Source organism: Colias croceus, chromosome 9 (assembly GCF_905220415.1).
Source record: "Colias croceus chromosome 9, ilColCroc2.1".
Lineage (NCBI taxonomy): Eukaryota > Metazoa > Arthropoda > Insecta > Lepidoptera > Pieridae > Colias > Colias croceus.
The window spans coordinates 3921347-3931179 of NC_059545.1; the positions used below are offsets into that span (position 1 = coordinate 3921347).

Genomic DNA, 9833 nt, shown 5'->3' on the forward strand with positions numbered 1-9833 from the left:
AAATTGCTGAAAAACATGCTCCTACAAATAATCAGCTAGCGAAATTTACGTCATATTTCATCCTCATTCGGCAATCTATTGTTACCACACCACTTTAAAGGGATAAAAATAAATACGTGACCAAAGTTTTTATTACTAAAATTACGGTTCGCATCATAAATAACCTTCGCCATAACTGTGTCGCAGACATTTAAAAATCCATCAATGAAAGTTGCAAGTCATATACGATTCATTTACATCATGTCAGAGAAAGACAGTTCCCGTATGAGAATTAAAAAATACATTTAAGCAATGCGTCCCTTGAAAATGGGAAATAAGGAGGGTATTTTTTCCTCTACGAATACAGATATATAATATTATATTAAATTTGAAGTATTGATTATGTAATTTTATAATTAACTAGATTTCCGCCCGCGGCTTCGCCCGCGTTTGCAAAGGAAAACCCGCATAGTTCCCGGTCCCATGAGATTTCCGGGATAAAAACTATCTTATGTGTTAATTCAAGTTCCCCTCTATATGTGTGCTAAATTTCATTGTAATCGGGTAGTAGTTTTTACGTGAAAGAGTAACAAACATCCATACATCCATACAAACTTTCGCATTTATAATATTAGTAGGATTTAACTTTAGGTACCTATAAGTAATAGTAGGTATTGCTTATGTGATTTAATAATGATTTTAAATTTAGGTATTACCTATACCTAAATTTAAGCATTTTTAACCCTTAGCAGGTATTGTGGGTCAAAGGAGAATGGCGAAACTGGGCCTAACTGTTACAGAAATCATAATATATTTAAAATTCATTATGTTATTTTTAGTAATTCTTGGTAAAATATTTACTTCTGATTCTATGGGAAAACAAATCTTTGAAAAAAAAGATAATGTGTTCACTACCGGCATTGTTATTTAGATTTCTATGACTACCGGTCTCTAGTCTCTAAGAGCAATAACGGTCTTATCAAGCAGAGATTGTCAGTGTTGTCAGGAGTAAAAAAGTCGAATATATCGATTAATACGAATGAATGTCTATATTTTATTTTTAATTTTATTGAATTCAAATGCTTTATAAATCAGAAGCAAAACTTAACTTATTTTTAACACATATCTTAATTTATTTAGATCATTCTATAAAATAAAAACATGTTTTACTTAATCAATAATAATTATAACATTTTTATTTAGGTAGCTGGCCATTAATAAAATGTCAAATTATTAATCATAATTGTGTCAGTGATGAGTGATTTGTTTATGTTTGTTGTTTGACATTTGAGTGAAGTTTTAGGCCCTTCTCCCATTACGATACGCATAGGCGATTCAAGTATCCTGCAAGTCTCGGCGACTAGTCGCCGCGGAGTATCTCACATACATTTTTATGTAGGCTCGCACACTACGCTACACGTCCGCGACTAGTATAGCACTACTCACCGTGTCGGTCGCTTTTGCATCGCGTTTCGACTCTCGCGCGTATCTCTTCGTTAGAAAGATAAAAATATCTAATCATCATGTTGTAGTTCTCGTTCGGCTACAAAAACTCTACAATTTATGTTTCTTTCAATATATGGATGAATCCAGTACTTCTTACTCTTACGTTGGCGTTTTCTATTTCTATAAAAAAGAAAAACTGCAAGAGCTTCTTCGTCACTGGAATTGCTGATTGCTCGACATAACGACGTAACTGTTGTTGCAATAAATAAATGAATTATTATTATTATAACGTCGGTCCACAAAAACGAGGCACAATAACGATGAATTTAGTCATTTTTCAGTCGCATAATCAAATCTAAGTAGTATTCTACGCGAGTATCGTATTCTAGAAGTATCGTACCTAATGGCAGAAGGGCCTTAGTAAGGTTATATTCAAAATTGATCTTAATCAATATCCCAATATCTCTGCTATCCCATAGAAAAGATCTATAATTATTATATTCATAGAGTCTGTATATTTTTATGTATTTAATCACCCATAAATCATCAGTGTAACGATCAGGCCCAGAGTCCTATGGGAGTTTGCCATTCTCCTTTGACCCAGAAGCGCACATTTTCGGTTATAATTCTTTAAATATTTATGCAACGACTATGCGCTTCTAAGTATTCTCAGTGCGTCGCTAGCTGCAGCGGGAGGTGGATGTGCAGCACCGTGACTATCTTAGGAGCGGAGGTATGTAGCTTTCTGGGTCACAGTCGACCCACGACACCAAATAAGTAACTTTTTTCACTGAGTGTAATTACTTACTTTTTTGTTTTATTGTTTATTTGTACTACATTGGAGGGCTTTTTGAACGACAGACAAATCGAGGAGTTGATGGACGACTTAAGTGATGATTTGGAATTGAAAATGAAAGAATACCAAATGTAAACCAACTTTGTGACGACGAAATCATCAGCGATCGAGACAATCCCTAATCTGTTAGTTGCTCAGAAGACAGTGTATTTGGAGTAAGTTCTGACGACAGTGAAAACGAAGAGGAGATACGAGAATAATAGAAAATATACGTGGAACGAAAATACGAGAGATGAGAGTGAAGAAGATGAGGATGATATTTGATGGTAGAAGTCATTTTGGTTTTGGTTGTCATTTTTTTTATTTTATGCTGATTTCAGAAGCAATTTATTTTTTTGTTATAATAAAGATATGAGAAGTTCCATTAATATATTTTAGTTAAAGTTTTTCTAACATTTCTATTTTTTTTTATGTTTTAAGTTCACACTAACCAAAAAGTGCCATAAAATAAGGTTAATTACAAATCCGTGTAAAACATGATATTTTTTAAATATTCTAAAATTAAATAAAGTTAATTTTGTAAAAAAATATTTTTTTATTTCTTATCTAACCATATTTTATACAAATAATAAAAAATCTACGTTCTACAACAGATTGTTTGGTATGGGTTGAATTTGACCCACGATACCGGTAGTGTTGCCAAAAAAGGCGATACCAGCTAAGGGTTAAGTATGATATTTTGCTATCTTTCATTTCTTTACAATTCAGTGGTTCCCTTTTAAAATATTCTATTTTAATTTCTCCGCAAATAAGCATCGGTTGAAAATATATTTCCCGAAATATAATTTATTATTATTTCTCCATAAAATATTAAAATGGCTCTACCAATGTATTATTTCTATATTTGTAGATGTAAAAGGTGTTTGTACAACAAATTATGTAATATTCCTCCTTTGTGTTGAAAAAGGTAAAATATATATGACGCACAATGCGCACTATATTACATAGCTGATAGCTCAAGTTTACAAGCTAGACAATTGAAACTAGGTCAAGCGTAAGCCAAGTACATAATATTAAGTCTACTTAGTGAATATTAATTCTAGCTATTCTATTATAAACTATTCGATAATAAATAAGGTACCTAGTAGCCTCCTTAACTCAGTTGTTTGCTTAGAAATATCAAGTCTTAAAAGCCTGAAGCACCTAAAAATATCAGTGTTGCATATTTACCTAACATACTACTGTTGATTTACTGCAGATATTTTTGATACAGATTTTTTTTAATTATTTTTTGTTCAACTAATGAATACAAATGATAAGTTCGGAAGCATTATCGCCAACGTCCATACCACGTTGAATACACCGGTTCTCGTCCGATCACCGAAGTTAAGCAACGTCGGGTGCGGTCAGTACTTGGATGGGTGACCGCCTGGGAACACCGCGTGATGTTGGCCTTTTACCCTTTTTCGCATAATTTATCACTAAATTGTTTATTTTTATTTATTTAGTTTATTTTTGTATGTATAATGTATATGTGGTTGATAAAAGCGCTAATTTTAGGAACAATCGGTACGACTTGAAAAGTTATTTTTTTTAGATAGATATCGGGCATAAATATTTTCGCTAAATCTGATAGTAGCAGTTTATCAATGAAAAATTATGAAAATGGAAGAAAATCCTTGAATTTGTTGAAATTATATTAAATTAGATGTTTAAGTTAACTAGATGTAAAAGCTCCAAGTCTTTTCTCTATATATTTTCTATTTCGTGGAATTACAGAATTCGTAAAATAAACTTCCTGGCCATCAATAAAGAGCGTATTTTTTTAAATTACTACTAGTGGTCCGCCCCGGCTTCGCCCGTGGTACATATTTACGTTTTCTCTACATAAGAACCATCCTCGTACTTCAAGGAATAAAATAAAAAAATAATTATCGAAATTGGTCCACTCGTTCACGCATGATGCCATGACCAAGGAAAACGGGTTTCATTTTTATAATATACATATTTAAAAATATAATAAATCTTATATAAGTGTCAAAACACAATTAGGTATTAGGTACCCTTCCATTCACGCCACCGTAAATTTATAATGTAGGCGGTGTCGTCTGATCTTCTAATTGTTTTGAATTATTTATTTAACTTGACAAGTAATTAGAACTTCGTTTGTTCTTCGTTTAAGTAAATTTCTTTTGAATTATTCCGTGAGTCAAGTGAAGTTTTAATATGTATGAAGTTGGAGCTTTATGTTTGACTTACAGCTTATAGATAATTTCGTTATGGTAAATGATTTCGTGCTAAGAATGTGTTTTAGTTGTGATTGTTACTTCTGACGTCGTTTGAGCTTTTATTATCTATGGTTTATATTTATTGGTAATATAAAAAGTTTAATAGAGACAATAAATAATGCTTATATGTTACAACCTTAGATTACAAAATAAAAGACAGATGGAGCATTGCCGAACTAAACCGAATAATTTATCGTCATTTTCAATAAAGCTATGTGTGCTGTCATTTCGCCGCTGCACTGTACGTACACGGTGCTTCTGTGTGCGTGTAATGTTGCCAGATATTGAAAAATTTCCCAAATTTTTCCCCGACTACGGAAAAAAGAGGGTTATGTTTTTCGAGTTTATGGATGTATGTATAATATTTCTTTGACACGCCCTGCAGTATAAACCGTTGGACCGATTTTGAGTTGTGAGGTTTCATTGCAATGATCTGAATTATTATGTTAGTGGCGGTAGTGACGCGGACGTAGGCTATACATATACATAAATGAGAAGTCAAATTTTTTATTAAATAAATTACATAAAAAAAGTTTCAATATTAACTATAATAATTATATTATTTTTTATTTTTCATAATATATGAATACGAATAGCGGTAGTTTTTAGTCGAGAATACGGGACATTTTATTTTCATCATATCCATCATGGAGTTCACATAAATTAAATCGCTAGCGAAAACGACTATGACGTTTTTAAGCTTTATAAAAGTAACAAAATAATGTATTATGCTTATTAAAATAATCTAATAATTATCATGAACCTTTAGTGCACTATACAAATAATCACATTCACGATCGAAAAATCCAACAGCATTACCCTGAAGATCTTTTAACCATTTTACCGTTTTACCAATAAAAATGGCAAATTCATTTTCAAAATACTGGCAACATACGTTGAAGTTTTGTATTCCTTCATATCTGTAAAATTATTATTCGTATAAGAAATAAATCAGCCAAATAATCTACAGAAAACCTGTGAAACGATGTTTTATATTTTTTTTTGTTTTCGGGAACAAATTTTACAGCGTTTTATTATCACAAGACGGCATTTTTTTACTAAAATTGCAAACCCTTTTTGACGTATTGCATGACACTTTATGCGCTATAGCACTGGTGCAGCGACGTATTTGTTTTTGATTTCGTATTTTCTTTGACAAGGGCGACGGGCGGTTGTCATGCTCCATCTGTACTTTATTTTGTAATCTAAGGTTACAACTATATGACCCGACAGGCGTTGTCCTGTCTTCGACCGAACTGTCTGTCCGAATGTTTAAAATATGGTCGTCACTCGTCAGTTGTCATTTATTACATTAGTTTGTTTCTTAAGTTTTTCATTTATAAGATCTTTCTGGTAATAAAATAGACAAAAGGAGAATATCTAAATCGGTCCAGCTATTCACGCATGATGCCGTGACCAATGATTACAAATAGTACGTTATGTATGAACTCTTATGTATGCGGGTCTCCACAATTTCACATAGATCAAGCACATAGAAGCTGCACGCTTTGTAAAATCCTATTAATTATAAACTTTTTGATCTCATGATCTAAAAATAGCTCCCGAGCAAATGAAAAGTATAAAAAAACTCAATCAATCAATAGTATCCGACAATATCACTAGCCGCAAACCAATTACAAAGATGGATCACACAAACTGCGTAGAGAGCTGCCAATTTGTACGCCGTATATTTTAATCCGGATTTACGCATGTCCAATGAATGAATGGCCCAATTTCTAACGTTTGGGGCAATTCTAGAAATCCTGAGAGCAAACAAAGCGCTGTACTACGTTGCGTTTGACTTTACAATATCTGCGCAAACCATCGTGTATGCCTTTCATGAAAGTTTAATCCTGGTTTCTACGTGTTATTGGATTTGAATCATTGTTTAATTTAATAATTGTTTCTTCTAAAGGAGAGACGCATGCTTTCTCGTAAATTATTTTTTAAACTTTACTTAATTTGGCCTTGGAGAGCTTTGGATTGAACTTTGAAGGTAATTTTTATTTACGTTAAAAATCAATTCTTCAAGCTATAAGGCTTCATATTGTACAATGTACATATTATTATATTAAAATTAAAACAATAATTATTAAAAAAAAGTAATGAGACAATTTACATAAAATTCGCTTTATTTTTCTTCAAAAAATATTCGATCAGACTTCGCACAATCAGAATCAACCTATAAAGTTCATTACTACCACAAATCCTTGGAAAATTTTATTAAGCTACATAATATAAAATTCCATGTTGAAGTTCACCTATAAATAAATTTAACACATCAAGTTACCTCGATTACACTTCGTCCTCTTTTATAGCCTATAAAGAACATGTTAATATTCAATAGGGAGATTTTATAAGAAAAGTTTTCTCGTTAGTTCAGCCCGCTATAGCTTGCTCAAGCACTACACACCACATGTTCCGACTCTTTGCAATTAGTTATTTTCAAGACGTGAGAAACATTTATATGGCTTCGGTTTTTCGCAACGGAAAACTACACGCAAATCAATTAAAATCGAGCTACGCAATAATGTTGTCGTAAGAATTGTATATTGAAGTATTTAGGTGAATGAAAATTGTATTTTGAACGCTTTTTAAACACTTACGAAAGAATTACGTTTTTAAACACTTACGAATGGTGTTTTATATGGAATATTTTTTATAAAGATATGAGTAATTGAATAATAATAATCTACTAATATGTGTCTATTTTGTACGTAAAATAATATAGTAGCCATAAAATTTATCGATAGTTATCACGCGTTTATCCCAGATAATTGATTAAACCTATTCAGCACTCAAAATGTTCAACACACTAATTACTATGCACTGATAAATAAATACCAAATAATATAAACCTGAATTAATTTCACAAAACGAAATAAAATAAACGTCGACAGAGCGAATGAAAAACATTTTACGCGTATGCTGCAAATGTTAGCGAATCGTCTGATTATTTGGGTTAATATCGGCCGAACTGTGACCCGCTCATTAGTTTATTTGCCAAACGCGATGTTTTCAGCTAAAACAACTGGCCGGCGAGCCAAATGGTCGGATATGATCATAACCGATGCTAAAATACGAGGTGTAAGCGTTCATGACAGATACATTTATTTACGAAGCCCGTCTGTCAGATGGTACGTTAGGATTATACCCATTACAACGTTACATACTTAAATCGTAATAAGAATATGGTCAGGATTGGAAAGCAACAGGATATGCTATAATATTCTTATTCATTATTACTTACTACAGCGTATAAATAACGTATCAAAGCCGTACGTATAGGCTTCAAAATATTATCTTCTAATTATTGACGCTCCATGCATGTGACGGTGCATTTACATTAAACGAGTGAATGCTCATTCTAACCCAACTGTAACAAATTATTTCAGTGTAAACAGGCGTAGAGCATTCTTTCGTTGTTCTTAGTGCGTTAGAGAAGATTTTATGCAATGTTCTAATACTGAAAACAAGTTTTCGTTTACACTAAAAGATCACAGAATGCTCTTGCTCTAGCTCTAGGTCTGTTTGATGTAATTGCACCGTCACGTGAAGGTGCTGATTGGTGACGTAACGATCTTAGTGGGCATAGACTCATACTTTTAAGAATATAGAATATCTCGTTTTTGGCCGACACCTTCACGTCATAGTTACGTTGTTATGGGTAGAGTCCTTTAAGACAGACTAGGGAGCAAACGGAGAAATTTTGGCGGGAAATTTCGTGCCGTTCCTCTAATGGAACAGTCCAGAAACTGCCAACTGTAGCAAAAACATGAGCCTTGTATAACATTTGTATATTTTCCTTGCTAATATTCTTATCCTCTATATTGTATCGATTTAATATTGTAATTTGTAGAAAGAAACTAGTAGGTACGTGGTATTTGTATAGAGATGAAAATAGCAAGCTTATATTATGGCGAGGTGTGGTATAAGCCACTTTTTACCGCATTAAAAGGATTGATTTCAAAATCTGTATGCCATAGGATTCAAGTACTTTTATTTCACTAATCGATTTGGGCTCTCCCTTGAAAGGATTTTGGTTTCTGGTCTGCTAGACTGTAGTTTCATATCTCCACTATTTTACTTAGAGGTCGTAAAAACTGTAGACTATGATTTAAAGCTAACATGCGATTAATGCTAAAAATATACATATTGAAAAATACTTCTGAACATTTCGTGGAACGTATCTATCTAATCCCAAACTAAGCAAAGTCATCACTATGGAAACTAGACAACTGGTAAAGGTATTTAAAGTTATTTTTGTCTAGTACCGAAAGGTCTTCATATTCACCCTTATTTTAGGCTTTATGTTATTATCTCCATTATTTTCTGAGCTTTATTTTTTCATGTTTTTTCTAAATTTGTCCATAAGCTTTTTTAAATTGCTTTTAGGTCGCTTGGAAGGGATCAGATTTTTCTATATCTGCCATCTCGCACATGGATGCCTGAAAAATAGATATATTTAAGCTATGTTTCAATATTCAATATTAAGTGCAACTATATGAAAAACGTAAAGAAAAATAAACAAAGGATTACTAGTTTTTAAAGTAGTGTACTAACATTATCCTACTACTATTATAAAGGCGAAAGTTTGTAAGTATGGATGTATGGATGTTTGTTACTCTTTCACGTAAAAACTACTGAATGGATTTGAATGAAATTTAGCACACATATAGAGGGTAACTTGGATTAACACATAGGATAGGTTTTATCCCGGAAATCCCACGGGAACGGGAACTATGCGGGTTTTTCTTTGAAAACGTGGGCGAAGCCGCGGGCGGAAAGCTAGTCTTACATTAATTTGTATATTGTAAAAGTTGTTCGCTGTATCTAAAGTTGGGCGGTCTGAGGAAAAGTTACATTTAGATTTCACGTGTGTATCTTTTTAATATACCAATAGAATGAAATGCTTAAAATATAATATTATCTCGCAATAGTATTGCGTTGTTAATTAGAATATTCATTACTATATTTCCACCCGCGGCTTCGCCTGCGTTTTCAAAAAATAGCCCGAATAGTTCCCGTTCATCTGGGATTTCCGGGATAAAGAGTAGTTTCTTAGTTATTCCGGGTCCTACGCTACCTACATACCAAATTTCATTGTATTCAATTCAGTAGTATTTGCGTGAAAAGTAACAAACATCCGCCAATCCTGCATCCATCTATCCTCACAAACTTTCGCATTTATAATATCTACTAGAGGTCCGCCCCGGCTTCGCCCGTGGTACATATTTCGCAATAAAAGGTAGCCTATATCCTTTATTGGATATCAAAATATCTCCATACCTAATTGGTTCAGTAGTTTAGGCGTGATTGAGTAA

General features: G+C 32.9%; 1 non-coding gene across 1 annotated transcript; it reads left to right on the forward strand.

The window, feature by feature from the left end:
- The first annotated feature begins 3556 nt into the window (after positions 1–3556).
- Positions 3557–3675, forward strand: LOC123694706. The gene has a single exon (XR_006751837.1). It is a non-coding gene; the product is annotated as a 5S ribosomal RNA (ribosomal RNA).
- Positions 3676–9833: the final 6158 nt, after the last annotated feature.